The sequence below is a fragment of the Emys orbicularis genome, chromosome 13 (assembly GCF_028017835.1).
Source record: "Emys orbicularis isolate rEmyOrb1 chromosome 13, rEmyOrb1.hap1, whole genome shotgun sequence".
In the NCBI taxonomy this organism is placed as follows: domain Eukaryota; kingdom Metazoa; phylum Chordata; order Testudines; family Emydidae; genus Emys; species Emys orbicularis.
This window is the reverse complement of record NC_088695.1, coordinates 34,410,960-34,429,273: the sequence shown is the minus strand read 5'-3', so window position 1 is coordinate 34,429,273 and position 18,314 is coordinate 34,410,960.

Genomic DNA, 18,314 nt, shown 5'->3' with positions numbered 1-18,314 from the left:
AAATGGTCAACGTGCCCCATGTCAAAACATTTCCTAAATGAAACAATCTTTCTAGTCCAAAATGACTTTTTGTAACAAGATTTAAGCGAATTATAATAAAAAAATTAGCTTTGATTTTAATCTTTTCATGTAAATGTTTTGATTGACACGAACGAAAACATTTTTGAACTGCTGGGTTGTGAAAATTTGACATTTTGTCCCAATTCAAGACAGAACCATTTTTCCAAATTTTGAAAGCTTTCCCAGGATGGGAAAGCGGTTTCCGGCCTCACTCTAATGAGAGCTGGAAGGAAGAGTTCCTCTTAAAGCAATCCCATCCCTCTGTTCCAAAAGGCTGTGGGACTGGAGAGGAGTCGGGAGGGACAGATGTTGGCTGATTCCTGCTGGACAGGGATGCTCTGTAGCAATCCACACTGCATTGTCTCTATTCACAGGAAAAGGCAGTGAGATCATTGCCTGAGTAGGAGAGGCGTGGGATGTGTGTGTGTCTTAAGTTTTGTTTTCTTGGGGAGGGGGACAGAGCAGCAAATTTTGAACTTAGTTTCGTTGACTCCCACACAGGACTCAGTAGCAGAGGCACCTTCCCCAGCACTCGGTCCTCATTGGAGAAGGACTGTTGTCTGGTAAGTAACTTCTGTTAAAAAAAAAAAACTAGAGCAAGGGTGGGAGGAAAGCACAGAAACCAAAACAAGAGTGCAGATAAGAGCCTGCTGCGTGCTGGGGCTTGACAGTGTTAACAATGACCTATGGGGAAGTTTTCCTGGAAAGGGTGTGGCAGGAAACAACTCAAGAGAGGGAGCTGTGTTGCAAAAAGGCTATTCTCTGCTTGCTATGTTCTGTGTAGAAGGGTTACGTTGCCTGGCACAAAAATAACACCGCAAGAATCTGGCATCCCCATTCAGGGCAGCAATGCCAAGCCTTCAGCAGACATCCCCATGGAGTTGGGATACTCCCACGCTCGATACCTCCCAAGGGGCAGGTTTGTTCCATTTCTTGGTATCCAACCAGCAAGGAATGAGTGCAAGACTGGAACTGGCACATGGAAGAGGCCGGTATCTGGGCTCAATGAGTAATGCTTACCAGACTGCCCAGATACTGCAGTGATGGGCGCTTTAGCACTGCATGTTGCCAGGATGGTCCCTATGTTACCAGCTGCACAAAGGCACGTGGAAGGGAATCCACGAATGGAAAAATACCACATAGCTTTGTTGGAGCTCGACACCCGAACATCCATCGCCCTGGTCCATAGCGAGCAAGGGGCAGGGATGGAGAAGGGCGCGGAGGACTGCAGACATTGACATCCCAGCCTTCCTCACCCCCTAGAATCTCCAGGCACGGCAGGACCAAGAGCCCTTCTGCACATGACACTGGCCTCACGAAGGGCAGATTCCTTGGAGGGGAATTGCAGAGCACAAGGCAGATGTTCGCATTGCATCAGGCTACATTAAGTGGTGGCCGTATCAGAGCAGGAGCCATGTCACGTACTAGAAGGGAGCATAGTGCTAGTGCCGCTCCTTCCCTCCAGCCGTGGCCTGGTCCTCTCTCCGGGACATGGGGATGTTTTGGGGAAGGGATACGTGGCTTTGTTCTCCCAGTTTTCCCCTTTCAGGCTCTACCTCCCCAGCCCCAGCCCCCACACAAACTCCCGGTGGAATTGCTCTTCTCTGTGTGGCAGAGAGGGCATTGGGGAGGGGGAAGCAGAGTGGCCAAAGCTCAGCAAAACTCAATCTTAATAATACATGGTCCAGCTGTTAGGGTGGGGAGGAGACAGGAGGCCTGGGGTTTCCTGCTGGCTCAGTCTGTGGAACTGGGCAAGTCACTGTCCATGCCTCAGTCTCCCCACCTACATAGACCACCTCAGAGGGGAGAGGAGGCTGGTTTGCCATGCACTTGCAGGCCCTGGAGCAGAAGCGGATAGAAAAGTACCAGGATTGCTGTTCCTTGGCGGAGGAGAAGAGTCTTTGTTTATGTTCTGTACCAGAACAGGGCCCCAAGGTGGCTAACGGGGAAGCACCTGTGCCTGTGGAATAGGAAGTGGGACAGTGAGGGCTGTAGAGGGCAGAGAACAGGAGAGGAATCCTGAGCTGTTCTGGTGCAAGGCCACCACAGAAGTGGCCTGCAAACTGCAACCCTGCGGCTGGCTCATCTCCCCCGGAATCTGATCCCTCAGATTTGTGAGAAGCGAAAGGGAAAAGTGCAAACGGCTCTGTCCCATCCTGGCAGGGTAAAACAAACGGTCTGCTCAGGGGTAAGCCAGAGCTGTTCCCAACACAGCATGGCCACAGCTAGCAGCGAGTGGGGAGGTTGAAGGGTTTAGATCTATGCTGGGCCATGCATTCTGGAATATCACCCAGACACTTGACACACTAGATTTAGGGTTTACATCCCACCACTGAAATGCAGCCAGCTCAGAGTCTGGCCTAGGCAACTACTGAGCAGCACATAGCAATGCTATAGCGCACTTCAGGGCAGGAAAGGAAGAATCCAAGCAAAACTACAGGGGCAGCGCATGCCGGCAGCAGGCAGCTCCTCTATGTAGAATGAAGCCAGGACAGTTGGTCGCTAAGTCCGTGTCTATACCAGCAAACCAGAAAATCTCAGGTCATCGTATGCTAGCAACCACAAGTGCCAGAACTTTGGCCTTCATCCACACAGCAGTTTCCAAGCCAAGACTCTAACCACTTTGGCCTAGGGTTGCCAACCCTCCCGGTTTCACCAGGGGTCTCCCGGAAGCTACTGAAGCCAAACTGGGAGATTTTAAGTGTTAAAAGTCTGGCAGTACAGTGGGGCTAAGGCAGCTCCCTGCCTGCCCTGGTTCCATGCCGCTCCTGGAAGCGGCCGACATGTCCCTGTAGCCCCTGGGGGGTGGAGGGGGTCTCTGCATGCTGCCCCCACCCCGAGCGCCCACTCCGCAGCTCCCATTGACCGTGAACTGCAGCCAATGGGAGCTGCGGGGGCAGTAGCACACGAAGACCTCTCCCTGGGGGGCTGCAGGGATGTGTCGGCCTGTTCCGGGAGCGGCGCAGGGCCAGGACAGGCAGGGAGCCTGCCATAGCCCCGCTGCGCCACTGCCTGGTAGCCACCCGAGGTAAGCGCTGCCTGGCCACTGCCCGCACCCCTCACTCCCTCCCACACTCCAACCCCCTGCCCCAGCCCGGTGAAAGTGAGTGAGGGTTGGGGGAGAGCGAGTGACTGAGGAAGGGGGGATGGAGTGAGCGGGGCAAGACCTTGGGAAAGGGATGGATCAAGGGTGTGTGGGTTTGTGTGATTAGACAGTTGGCAGCCTTACTTAGGCCCTGGCCCTGAAAGGCATTGACATGCGCTCAAGTGTTTTCTGGGGTCACAACCTCAGTGACATGGCTAGCTCAAAACAGAGTGTGTCCCCGCACCCAACATGGTTAGTAGTCACGGCAGCTAACAGAGTCTCACCCTGCCAGATGCCTAGCCTGGCACATGCTTGTGCCAAGCTGGGTACAAGCAGGGACTGATTTTGCTGGTAGGACCCTCCCAGAGTGCATTACTTTATTATGGCCAATGAGACAGAAAGGGCAGCTTCCTGCAGTGAGCATATTGTATCAAGTGTCTGGATGGTTTAGGTAGCAGTGTGGGCCAGGGATTGTGTGCACTCCACCAGGGGAGGGGATGATTGAGGCAAGTCGCTCAGGCTAGAACACCTGCAGAGAGCTACCCCCTGGTGGGGAGGCTCATGTATCCTGCCTCGAACTGGATTCTCCAGAGACCAAACAGAGAAAGGACTTTTGGATAAACAGCCCAAGCCTGAACTGACTCTGGCTCCTGATCTAATGGCTGATATGAACTTGTAACCACAGGGAAAACCCAGTTGTAGGGTTTGAAGGGCTGACCCCTGCCATAGCCCTATGCTGGGGCTAAGAGTGACCTCTGGTAAGCTTTTTAGCATGTGTGTAGGTTATTTCATTGTTTTTCAATGCCTTCTCTGCAATGCTTTTACCTTAAGAATAAATGTGCTTGCTTAGGAGCTGGGTGGTAACTTGTAACTGCAGGCAATCCACTGGTCAGAGCCCCGGGAGAGAAGCACAGGTGCAGTTACCCTGAAACGGAGACAGCTGGGCTACGCAGAGTGCCCGAGGACATGCACACAACCCCTGGCTGATGTGCTGTGGAACAGCTGCCCAGGTTTTCCCAGAAGGCACCGATACAAACCTGTTTAGTCAGCATGGAAAGTGCAGAGGCACATGCTCAGTTCAGCCATGGCTGAGAGGGAGAAAGGGGTGTCCACACAGCAGCCTCCAACCATGTCTGCTGTAACCAGGTCAGAGGAGGGAGCGGCCGACTGCCTGCATAGGGCTTTAGGTTTCTCCTGGGAGGCATCCCCGCCCTTCACAGTGGGCACGGGTTCAACGCCAGCCCAGACAGACCAGCGTCTCCTGCTGCAGGGCAATCACCACTCCCTGCAGCAACTGGGCTTTCTAGGAAGGTCTAGGACTGATCTGGCTGAACTCCACTTGGCCCATATGATCCAAAGAAACATGAGAGGTAAAGACCCCACTAAGTCTCGCACCCCCCCACGGTGAGTCATCCTGGAGGCAGGAGGGAAAGAGATCACTCAAGGTAAGAAGTAGAAAGGTCTTTGTGGGCCACACAGGACTCTTGGGCTTTGAGGCTGCCCCTTCCATAGACCCTTATGGAGGGAGAATTCGCAGCTCAAGTCTAGAGACCCTGCTTCACTCACTCCAGATTTCTGTGTAACAAGGGAGGGGGAAGAGAAGGGAGGAGAAGAGATCTCTCTCTATTTGGTCCCTAGCATCAAGAGCAGCATGCTCATTGGCTCTCCCTTTAAAGGATGCCACCATAAGGCACCCATGGGAGGCAGTCTCTTCCAATGTCCAGCTCATTCCTATGAAGAAGGAACACAGGCCAAACCAGTCTGGGAGTTGTTAGGCGCAGGGGGTGACATGCTGGTGCTGTACATTATACAAAAGATTGTGTGGGATTTCTGTGCCCAGATGAAAGCACTCTGGTCAGCTTTACCATTGGAACGATCAATGGGTTTTACATTGTCCCCTACATTCTCCATACAAGAATCCCGGTTCCTATTCACACCCAAAACAGCAGCCAAGCCTTCTCCCGACCAGCGGTGACCTACACCTGAGTCCAAGTGTGAACTGCTCCAGCCCTCCCATTCCCCCCTCAGAGAGCAGTAGTCTCAGCCTCCCCTTTCATTTAATTCACTCCTTTGTACCGGATGCAGCTCAATTCCCAGCAACACCTGCTAGGAGCCGATGGAGGCTCCTGTGGGGCCTGTTTCCAATCCTCTGTCCGTTCACGTAGCTGGGCAGAGTTCCTCTGGGCGGCATCCACTGGCTCCCTTGACACCTTTGAGGAGCAGTGGGCGCTGTCCAGGGTTCTCTGCTCGGTGTCCCCGTCAGGTTCCCTTCTTTTGACCCTTTGACCGCACTCCTGTCCCTGTTCTTGCATTAGTTGTCCCCCGTAATCATTTGGGTTTCAGGCCCTGTAGATCCTCCCCTTAGGCTGGGGGGGATCCTTTAGTAGTGGGCGGGCTTATGCCCACCCACTTCCTGGACCCCAATATGTACAGAAGGAAAAAAAAAAAAAAACCAAAAAAAAAACCAAACACCTGCTAGGAATTCAACACCCAAGATCAAAGGGTTAAACTGCTGCCAGCATCTGGGATCTCGCCATTCCAAAGCCTGGGAGCAGACTCTGGCTCAGACCCCAATTCCCAGAACTGGGAGCCTTCTACATGCTCAGCCAGTAGGAAAACCCCTCCTTGTTGTTGCATGTGACAGAGGCTGGCATACAGCCCTTGGACCATATACATTATACATAAGGCCCATGCATTTTTAAAGGGAAATGTTGTCCAATTGAACTAGAACAAGCTAGTTTCAGACCCAATATCAGGAACCTGAAATATTTATAAAACCCTCATTAACTTGCTTCCAGCAGCACTCAAGAAATCCAGACACAGTGAGCCGCCAAAGAAATGGCAGAAAATCAGAAAGCACATCAGACGTCTGGTTGTTAGTTGGCCCCAGTTACAGTCTGATTCATAAGAGGCAGTTTGCCGCATACATGCCTGCATGCTTTCATTCCCAGCTTCAGTACTTGCTCATCCAAGCCACACTTGTTCAAGTGCATCCTCTAGCAAGGCTTCCGCTTCTAGCCTATGCTTAGAAGTCAGATGCCTCAGTATGAAAAGCTCATCTCATATGAGAGAACGGCAATGGTAAGTGTAGCTGTAACTATGGAAAGTTAGCTAGAGCTGCATGCGATGCATTACACAACTTTTAGGCCAGTGCTTACGAGAAAGGTCACTCTGACTGTTCCTGCTGACTGGCAAATTACAGGGATAATCCAAAGTAAATCCCCAGCCACTGCTCCTCTACCCGAGGGATCATATGATGTGTTGAAATGGAAGGAACTTTAGACGGAGGCCAGCTTGCCCATTGAAGTGGCCACTGTTCAGCACTGTTGCTGGTGGAGAAAGATAATGAAAGTAGTGGGATGCGACAAATCTGACCACACGGGAGAATCTGATAAAAGTCAGCACTCGAGAGCCAGTGACGGAATTGAGCAGTTCTGTGCATGCCACTGCTCAGGGCTGGGTGGATTCAGGAGTTTGGTAGGGAAGAGTAACCAATTCCACTGTGCGACTGAGCTTCCCGAGACAAGAATCTTTTTCAGCACCTTAGAAACAAAGCCAGCTTTTAAGTCACAAGAGCACAGAGCCAATACAGCCAGTCAATTTGTTATACATGCACGTCCAACACCAGCTACAGCCGGGGACAACCATACAGGCTTTGGAAACAGAGGGCGAGGAAAAGAAGTCACAGGAGTGTGGACACCGTGGCACCATAAAGCAAATTTGTTACTCGAGAAGATTGTTAGGTAAGTGGTAACCACTAGGGTTACCATACGTCCGGATTTTCCCGGACATGTCCGGCTTTTTGGGCTCCAAATCCCCGTTGGGGGGGAAATCCCAAAAAGCCGGACATGTCCGGGAAAATCGGGACATGCGGGGCCGGCGGTGCCGAGCCGGGGCCGAGGGGGCCGAGGGCCGGCAGTGCGGGGGCGGGCCGGGGGCCGGCAGTGCGGGGGCGGGCCGGGGGTGCTCGGCCGGGGTCTGGCCCGGGGCCGGCACCCCAGAGCCCGAGCCGACCCAGGCTGGAGATGCCGGGGGGGCCAGACTGGGCCGCGCCTCCTCCCCCCACACCCCCCTTACCTGCTTCAGGCTTCCTGCGAATCAAATGTTCGCGGGAAGCAGGGGAGGGGGCGGAGTTGGGGCGTGGGGGCGGTGCCCCGTGGAGTGTCCTCATTTTGGAGGCTCAAAATATGGTAACCCTAGTAACCACCTCAAGCAGCTCCCAGGCTCTTGCTCTACTGCGTACGGTTGATCGCATTTGGTGCACGTTAGCCAGTGTTACCAACTTGGCTGTCAAAGGGCAGCAGCCTTCCATCAGCCCGCAGCCTCGTAACAAAAAGCCCATCAAAAGGTCTGTCTGCATTGCAGTAAGTCTGGGCTCTAGCCCAGCTGTTTCCCCTAATCCCCCTTTTGTCCACACAGAAAAACTTCTAACTCAGCCCTGAGGATGCTTTACGCCTGACTAGCAATACAGACTGAGCCAAGATTTTCAATCTGCCTAGTTTGCAGTGAGAACAAGCAGGCTTACCAAGCCTGGGTGCTGTTAGCCCTCCAATGCTATCCCAGAATTCCACTGGGGCCAGCCTTTGTCTAACCCCTCCAATCTTCCGCACTATATTTGAACCCAGATTTGCCTGCCCCAGTTCCGCTGCACTTACACAGCATTTGAGCAGAGATGTAGTCCAAGAAAACCTCCTCCCATGCTGCCAGTTGGCCAGAAGCGGACACCAGCTTTCCGGTAGAGTGTGGAGTGATATCACTAAGACCAGGAATTTGAGAGGAATGTACCCGAAGTGACCACTTTGTTTAGTGGACAGGAAAGAAATGGAGAGGTAGAGCAGTCAGCTGGGTGCACTATTGATCACTGACACTTTGTGGCTTGCAAACTGAATTCCTTAATGGCAGTCTCAGACATTCTTACTGCCAAATGCAGTTTGCTTTTGCCTTCAGAACTGCCTGTAGTAATGAGTCACTCCCGTAGGAAGTTAGTGACCTGAGAACAATATTTCATGTCAATGACACAAGCAACAGCTCCATGCTAAGTAAGAGCTCCCGGAGAACAAATTTATAGAGCAGCCCAAGTTAATGCACCTCTAAGAACCACAGGATACCCCACCAGACATCCACCTCAGCACACAGGTTAGGACAGCACCACTGTGGATGCAGTTACATGGGTCTGTCACGGGTAGTGCTTTGCAATGGGGATGATCACCAGAGCTAGGCTAGCCCAGGCTAACTCTGCACCAAAGACACAACCAAAGGGAGAACATGACTGCCTAGAACATGAGACTGCATCTAAACAGAAAAGCAGCACGGTTTAGAGGAGCGATTGCAGGTTGGATGTCATGGGCTCCCAAGCTCTAATCCTGCCTCTCCCAATAGCTCAGTGCATGTGGCTTTGGGCAGTGGTTTCCCCATTTGTAACATGGATGTAACATGTACCCACCTCACAGGGTCATTGACAGGCGTGGGGCTTGGGAACCCCTTGAAGAGGGAAGGAGGTAGGGAGCCTGAAGTGCTGAGCTCCCGTTGGTTTCAGAGTCATGGGCACTCAGCACCTCTGGAAGTCAGGCCATGGGAGCACTAAATATCATGAAGAAGGAAAGATGCCAGTCTGGAGGTAAACAAGAGGAATTTCCAACCAATTCCTTTGGAGACAGAAGTGCCCGGAACACCAAATATGCACATTTCTGATTCTATTTCTGAAAAATGGCTCAATCCAGCCCTCATTGAGAATAAGAAATTCAAGAGTCCAAGAAAGCGCATTACACCTAGGGTACTCTACAGTGCAATCACTGACTTCTGACCACCTCTCCATTGTTTGGTCTGGTCTAGATGCGCAGTTTGTATTGGTATAACTATTTGGTTAGGGTTGATTTTTTTACCTATATGGTTACACTGGTAAAAGCCCTAGTGTGGACACAGTTATACGAGTAGACATGTGCCTTATACTGGTATAGTTATTCCCCTTCCTGTACAGAAATAAGCTATATGGGCAGAGAGCACCTTGATACCAATAAAACTGTTGATTGTAGGGAGTTTTAGTACACACCAGTTCATAGAAATGGGGAACTGACAAGAGCATTAGAGCAATTTGCCCAATGTCACACAGGAAGTGCAGGGCAGAACTAGGACTAGAACTCAGATCACCTGAGTCCCAAGTCAGTGCCCTATTCACAAGGGCACCCTTCAGTGGGAAAAGACCTAAGCACAAATAAGCTAAAAGGAGCAACATCAGCCTGAAATCCGGGCAACTTACACAGAGTTCGAAGTATTTCAGGTGTTGAATCAGTCTCAGACTCCCTCTGCCAACATGTGACAGCTGGCAACCACATTTTTCTCTTTGTTAACATGTCTCTTCTCCCTTAGCCTGTGAGACACCACACAATTAGCAGGGAATACTGACTACAGACTAGAGAAGCATTAGCATTTCAATGTTAATTGAAACCACAGTACGCAAGAGGGCGAGACAAGTGCGGGGCTTCAGTTGGTTTTAGAGTTTAATTCAGCCCCTTTCAAGGCGAAGAAGATGCTAATGGAACACTGATACACACATGTACATCTGCATCAGTAGCAATAAGTGACCCAGACACCGAGCCTCCCTGCTGACAACCTCTCCGCAGACTGATCTCACCTGACAGGCGGAGCAGCCACTGTCAGGGAAGTTACCCAAAGAGAGGAAACACCAGCTTGGTGATTTTTGCGGGCACCCAGAAATGGAGCCACCCAAAGATCAGTGTCCACTTTTAAAACCTTTGGCCTCAGTGACTTGCCCAAGGTCACATACTGGCAGAACCAGCTCTCATGACACTTAGTCCAGTGGTTAGAATAGGGGACAACACTGCTTATAGCTAAGGCTCCTATTTTGTCAGGGATATTTTTAGTTTAAAAAAAAAAAAAAAAAAAAATCACAGACAGGTCCCGGGCAATAAACAAAAATTCACAGAAGCCCAGGACCTGTGTGATTTTTAACTAAAAATATCCCTGATAAAATGGGGACGAGGAAGGTCCAGCACCAACAGCAACTGGGGGCTATGTGGTGCCCCTGTCGTCACTGGGTGGCTGCAGGTGGGGCCCCTGCTGCCCATGGGGAGTGGGAGCTCCAGGGTCCCCTTGCTGCCTGCGGCGGATGGAGCTGTGGGGGACCCCCACCACCCTCGGCGCCTGGGAGCTGCTGGGGGCCCGCCGCCAGCAGCGGCTGAGAGCTGTGTGGCCTGCCAGCTGACAGCCCTGGGCAGAAAGTGTCAGAGGTCTCTGGAAGTCACAGATTCTGTGACATAATTGTAGCCTTACCCATAGCTCCGGTGTGAGCAGCCCCCAGTGCCAGTACAGGGCCCCAATGAATTCCATGCAGGCCCCAGGATGGATCTCATTGCAGGATTAGGGCCTATTAGAGCAAGTCTGCTGTAGAGAGCTTTGCAAATGTGCTGCTAATAAAAAGAAACCCTAATGCTTTTCATCAGTCGATCTCAAAGCACTTTACCAAAGAGGTCAGCATCATTATTCCCCTTTTGCAGATGGGGGCATGGAGGCACAGGGAAGGGGAGGGACTTGCCCAAAGTCACCCAGCAGGCCAGTGGCCAAGGTGGGAACGGAACTCAGGTCTCCAAGTCCCAAACCTGTGCTCTCTCCACTAGGCCAGGCACAATAAGAGCCTTGCTCCAGGAGTCTGCTATTAAAGCTTTGAGCTGTGGGGCCAGACTGCTGGCTTTGGTGTCTTTGCAAGAATCAAAAGATTTGCACATTATTGGGGTGAGAACTGCTAATTAGGGCATGCTGCAGAACCTCACTGCCAGCCCAGGGTCCTTCCTCCAAACCTGGGAGTCAAGCCATGCTGTGAGAAACACGTCAACATCAAGCACTTATGCTGTTATAAATGGGGGGGGGGGGGAACCACACTCTTCAATGGTGTCCTTTTAAAACATGACAAAAATCCACTGAGTGGGCAGAAACCACCCTTGCTATGAACAAGTCAAGTTTCTACATCCCCTGCTTACAGAGCTTTTAGGATTGACTGTAACCCACTGCATCAGTGCAAACAAAACATTGAGCTCCATCCTCCGGACTGATTCACAAGCTATGAGATCAGAGAGGTCACCACAGGGCTTTTCCAAGCCATGAGACTGCACATGAATGTGCAAGGAAGTTTTCAGATCCACCTATTGTGCTTGCCAGAGAAGTGCCCACTCTGGAAAGTTACACACACACAATTACAGACACATCGGCTGGGAACTCTGTGGGTGTGCTGCTTGTGTCTGTGAGCAGCACTGCGTAGTACAAGCACACCTGGCAGAGACTGCTCCTGTTGACACAATGACAACACAAGCCTGGAGTTGATCAGCCGCCTTCCAGACAGCTTACCCATGCTAAGGCAGGGATCACTCAGTCAGCATGTAGATGTGTGCTGTGTTGCACCTGACTGGCATTTGACTATCCTGCTTTTAGGGAAGCTCAGTTTACACACTGAGGCATCTCTAGCCACCCAGCTTCCTGTCCCTAAGCAGATGACCTGCCAGCACATGATTTGTTTAAGCTTCCCAGGAAGGGAGGCAAACAAGCTAGCACTGTGGCTTCCAGCTCTCAGAGAGGCTGCCAAACCAGTTAGTAAGTGAAATTACACCACATTAACGAGACAGAGTTCAATGACACCTCAAGATTTGCAGTGGTCCCTGTACCAGGAAGAAACCAAGTCTGCATAAATGTAAAGGCAGGAGGAGCCAATTCTGCAGTTCCAAAGTGATGCTTTAACTTCAGGCAAGAAGGCACCTTCCTGCTGGAGCCTTCGAAAACCTCCCCAAATTGCTGCTTTGAAAACTGAAGACTTAACAGCTGCAAAATCGTTGTCCCCGTAACCAAGCCCTCCTCTCCCAAGCAAGCGTCACCCTGACGAGAAAAACCAATCACTTCCACTGCACTGTGCCTCATCACACTGTAGGTTAAAGCTGAGCTCTCCGATTTGCTGCGTCACCTTGTATATTTTTTCCAAATAATTTGAAATATTTTAGGGCCAACATTTTTGAAATTCCATGCCAGGAGTTAGGTGCATAAGCAAATAACTGCATAATTCCCCATTTGTGCCTTTGAAAATCTCCCTCTACATAACTGTCTGGATTTTCAGACTGCCCAGAACAACCCACTTGCTGTTTGAAAGTCCTGGCCTATGCCTGTACTTTTTCATTTGAGCCAAGAGGGTGATCAGCAGAACAGGAGGGACCGTAACAATGCCCCATGCAAACAGCCCTGATCTAGCTGTCATATAGCGCTTTCCATCCATATTGCTCAATGCACAAAAGGAGGTCAGTATAAAGCATCCCCATTTGACAGATGGGGAAACTGAGGCAAAGAGCTGGGCAGTGTTTTGCCCAGGGTCACCCAAGCGGGCCAATGGCAGAGTCAGGAATTGAACCCAGGTCTCCCAAGTTCCAGTCCTGCACCCTACCTACTACTCCAGTGCAGTCATCCATAGGGCGCTGCACTGATGCAGGAGGGTCTACCTGTGTGGATCAGCTGGAGCCAGTGTATATAGCACACGTAATAATTGGCTGGCTGCATGACAGCTTCACACCAGGCCCCTCTGCTGGAGAATAAGCAACGTGCTAAGCCATATAGACTAAGCCAATTTTTCATCATGCCTTTTCTAACAGTTCTCCCTCCCGTTCAGATAAAGGTGGAACATGCCTGAAAGCCACTTGAAGGGCATCAGGAAGGGTGAGGGGTTCTTAACCTGTACTACGGGCACCCATCACTCCCCTACCAAACATATACACACAGTAAAGCTTTAAAAAGTCATCGAATTAAGCAGCACTGGTCCGTGGATACCACAGGCAGGCAACAGGCAAGCTTTTTGCATTCAGCTGGCCAACAGGAGAGCATCCCTACTGACAACAGCACTTCAGAAGGTGCTTAAATCATTGGGGTCTCACGCATGTGTTTTCCTGACCTGGGGCCCAGTCCCTGACCGGCCTAATCCCATCCCCTATCCTTGGCAGCGCCCGCTCGGTACTATCATGACAGTAAACATCACCACAAGATGGGTAACAACTAGCCACTAGGAACAGACATGAGACCGAGGAACATATTACCACTTCTCACCCGAGCCACTTGAACACACAGGATTCAGGGGAAAAGGTTCTGACATTTATGGGAGGCAGTTTGGTTAAAAGCCATCACCTAAAACAAAAGTGCTGGTTGTGCCACTAATGGGATCATTGCCATGAAAGATTTAAATATGTAATTGACTTCTCTCGGCTTATTCCATCTGCCAATGAAAACAGTCTCATGGTGCGGCTCTCCTACATTAGCCCAGTGCTGCAACGTTTGGGTGGCAAACACCTCAGGGAAACATTTACAGCCCAGCAAGAGAACGTGAGTGGAATATTTAGCTGCACCAAGTTCACATGCAGCTTGGGGGGGGGTGGAGGAAGGGGCTAGAACAAGGCGTCAACGCCTTGTGTAGACACAGCCAACACTCAGTGGAGAACACAGGGGCGGTGAGCTCAGGACAGAGCTGGGTTGGAGCAGCTTACGTTACGCCTGCTTCCAGCCTAGCGCTATTTTACAGTGAGATTTGACATATATCAGCTCATGCATAGAAAGGGTGTTCACTGGGTCTTTGCATTGCGTTGCTCTGTATGCTATTCTTTTAGCAGTATTGGCACAAGCAGGCTACTGCGTCCAGCTAGAAGGTAGACGTGAAGAAAAGCAGCATGTGTAATTCTGTACGGACACTTGCTATCTGCCTGCAAGCTGGCAAGGTGCCATTCCCCTCCTCTCCACAAGCATCATTTTAGCGAGCAGCACGATTTCCCAGAGCATCAGTGCAGCCAAGATAAAGTTCCCTGCTCCAGCCATCTGTGCGCTAGGAACAGAGCCCTTTGACAGCCCCAGGGGAGAGACACTTGCCAAGCTTGTCCCACTGTTTCCAACTGAACCACGTTCTGCTCAGTCCCTCACCGAAGGTTTAAAGAAAACCTCCCCACAACATCCCTTTGCAATAGAGAAAAGCTTCATAAACCAAGAAGCAATTTGAAAACTATAATCCAGGCTTCCCACTGAGGCATTCATCCACCCTAACACGCTGCCCAGGGGAACGAATGCTGCATTCACAGATGCTGCCAGTTTGCAACTTCAGAGCCTGAGCTACTCCAAAAAGCCAGAACTGGGAACAGGCAGAGTAAACCAGATCTGTGCTCCAGACTCCAGCTGTTCTATGGGCCAGATGAACCCCATGGGAAGAGCACCCCCATCCTGTGCAGGGCCCTCTGAATTCTTTTGGGAAAGGGTCCTTCTCAGAGGTTGGGTCTACAATTAGGAGGGACCCATGGAGGCAGACAACCATTGGCCCAGCACCTGGGCTTCCTGCCCCACACTGCCAGGGACTCTTCCAGCTGCAAATGTCCCTGGAACCCCTCTTAGAAGGGGGTTTGATAGCATAGAAGGGGGTTTCTGCTCTTCCAACCTTCCTGTGGATTGCCCACAGAGCAGTGTATGTGTGCACACCCATGGCGGAAGGGCAATGCATCCACCCCACCCTGCCCCTACAACACTTACTCAACAGCCCCCCCCCTCCCCCGAGGGCAGTCTGTAGAGACTGGGGAAAGCTGAAGGGCAGAGATACCACTGATCCCTCCTCTCCATGGGCTAAAGCCCTCTGGGCACACAGACTCTTGATACAGGACATCGTCTGACCCTAGGGAGACATCATCCAGTAGTGTTTGGGTTAGATGAGTCTGTCTGGAACCAAAACCCCTGATGTAAGCACCTTGAGCATTGCATTGAGTTCCAGACTTCGGAGCCAAGATCTCTCTCCATAAAAGGATGCAGTCTCCCCCATGGCTATTGTTGTTTAGAGAGGTAACACCATGCTTTACAAGTACTCACTGAGCCAGGCCCCAACCCCAAGGAGCCCAGTTTAATTCTGACAAGTGCAATACACACACACAGGTTCACTGTTTGCTGTCCTCACAAGGCCAGACACTGTGGAATATCCTCCCATCACCTCCATCCTGCCCCAAAACCAAACAAGCTACAAAGAATAGAGTTCTACAACTGTTTTCCAATGGATTCACGCAAAGGAGATTGCACCTCGCCCTCACCCGTGGATTAAAGAGAGAAAGGAACATACAGGCTGAACAGAACAGCAGCCTGCCGGAATCAAGAAAAAGGAGAGTATAGACATGCATTGAGGTTTTGCTGAGATACCAGGCACAGATCCAGCAGCAAACGTTATGATAAAATGTACTATACAAGCACAAAGTATCTGAAGATCTGAGAGTGCTTTATGGACAGTAAGCCTCACAATGCACCTACCAGCTGAGTTAAAAAACCAAACCAACATCCTCACTTTGCACCAAGAGAGGCCAAGGCCTTGTCTACACTGCAGATATTTATTTTTTTTTGGGGGGGGGGGGGAGAAGAGGGGTGTATTGGTGCAAACCCCTAGTGTAGATGCACTGTGACACCTTAAGAGCAGAGGTGAGCCTCACCACTGCAACTCACTTTTTACACCCATACAGCGCATTCACACCAGGAGTGTGACAAAAACTCCTATATTAAGGATCAAGCAGGCCTGATATACAGAGAGGTTAAAGCCCAGAACCTGAGGTGTCTAATTCCCAGTGACTTCAATGGGGGATCTCTCTGATTATCTGAGCCTAACGGACTTGCCCAAGGCCACATAGCAAGAGAGACACAGCCAGGAATATAATCAGGAGTCCTGGCTGGCAGTGTCATGGTCCAACCACTAGACAAAGCTTCCTTATCATATCACAAAAAGCAGCTTGCACAGGGATTAAGTCTGACATCCTTTTTCTCAGCCCCAGATGTAGATCGTGCTGGTAATACTCCAGGGAAATAGTGAGCTAGCTCTTTCCTGCCCTTCCCTGTATATAGTTTAAAGTGACAGTGACTAAATGAGAAATTAAGTCCGAGGACAGCAAACCAGGTGTTAGTGTGCTATTTACAGAAAGAGGAAAAGGGTGTTTTTAAAAGGAGGATGCCTTCTGCACTCACTAGAATGATGGAGGATAGCAAATTGTTACCCAAAGCACCATAATGCTCCCACAACAGTGAGCAGGAAGCTAGCAAGTCCCCCTAGAGCCCTGGATTCTTATTTACAAGAATAATTGGTCCAATACATCTCAGAAAGACACAGATTTAGTGTCATATGAAGTGAACACTACACTGACCTGGCAGGGAAGCATAGGCTTGTTGGTGATGAGCTGAAAAGCGTTTATGATCCCTGTGCACAGAGTAATTACATTTGAATATTAAATAATTGCTCCTTTTTCACATACCAGGCCTCCAGTTGAAGTCCTTGGTTTTCCCATTAAATGCACCTCTAGCATGGCTTTAGGTGTTTGCAACATCCTCAGTTGTTGCAGAGAAAGCAAAACCATTAAAAAAAGCCCTCCTACCTGAACAACCTTGGATTCCTGGCAGTCACAAATGTATTAAGTTTAGGTGAACTCAGTCTTGTCCCTGGTCAAAGTTTATTCACACCATTCACCAGCAGAAAAACCTGCTTAGAAGAAGCCAATGACTGGAACAGCAGGTCATTGTACGTCAAAGTGAGGAGCAGTATCAGAAAACTAGGAACACGAACATACACATTGTGAGAGGCTGACTTCTGCAGAGCAGCAATTGAGTCCGTATTATCAATCTTGTTTTTGTGACAGTAAATTTACGGTGTCTGAGTAGCTGGTTATTAGAAGCGGGAGATTTTAAATAAGATCATATTAACCCAATTACTTGTTTCCAAAGCAATTTTTTTTAAATCATAGCAAGATATAAAATAGACAAAAATAAAACATTTCATGCTGTGGGATTCAGAGTCTAGATTAGAGACTAATTCTTTTCCTCTTCTCTCCATATACAGAGCCCCAGGTCAGTAACTACAAGATCTTCCATTAAGGCACAAAGTCAGTCCAAGTCTATAGATGACTATAATGATTAATACAGAAACTATTAAGGTTAATGAGCTGAACATGCAGTTGCATTCCTGACCATCCTGGCTAATAGCTATTGATGGACCTATCCTCCATGAATTTATCTAATTCTTTTTTTGAACCCACTTATAGTTTTGGCCTCCACAACATCCCCTGGAAACGAGTTGCACAGGCTGACTGTGCATTGTGTGAAAAAGTACTTCCTTGTGTTTATTTTAAACCTGCTGCCTATTAATTTCATTGAGTGATCCATGGTGGTTGTGTTATACAAAGGGGTAAATAACATTTCCTTATTTACTTTCTCCACACCAGTCATGATTTTATAGACCTCTATTGTATCCCCCCCATAGTCGTCTCTTTTCCAAGCTGAAAAGTCCCAGTCTTTGTAATTACTCCTCATATGGAAGCTGTTCTATATCTTTTTCCATTTCCAATACACCTCTACCCCGATATAACACGACCCGATATAACACGAATTCTGATATAACGTGGTAAAGCAGTGCTCGGGGGGTGGAGGAGGCTGCACACTCCGGCAGATCAAAGCAAGTTCGATACAATGCGGTTTCACCTATAATGCGGTAAGATTGTTTTGGCCCCCCGAGGACAGCGTTATATCGAGGTAGAGGTGTATTTTTTTTTTAGATGGGGTGATCAGAACTGCACACAGTATTCACAGCATTATGATATTTATATTACAGCATTATGATATTTTCTGTCTTCTCTTTTCTAATGGTTCCTAATATTGTTTGCTTTTTTGACTGCCGCTGCCCATTGAACTGATGTCTTCAAAGACCTATCCACAATGATTCCAAATCTCTTTTTTGAGTGTCAATTGCTAATTTAGATCCCATCATTTTGTACATAGAGTTGGGATGTTTTCCAATGTGCATTACTTGGCATTTATCAATATTGATTTCATCTGCCATTTTGTTGCCCAGTCACCCACTTTTGTGAGATCCCTTTGTAACTCTGCAGTCTGCTTTGGACTTAACTATTTTGTGTCATCGGCAAACTTTGTCACCACCTTACTTACCCCTTTTTCCTCCCACAATTTTCACATTGCAATACCCTGCTGACCCACAAACCGGAGCTGAGGGGCAGCACAGCATGCAGAATGGCATGGCTAAACAAACCTCCTAGGTCTAGATTTAAGTCCAGCCACGTTAGCTATACCCTTTTCAATTTAAGAGCGGTTGCAGTGGAAGCATAAACTGATATACATTGTT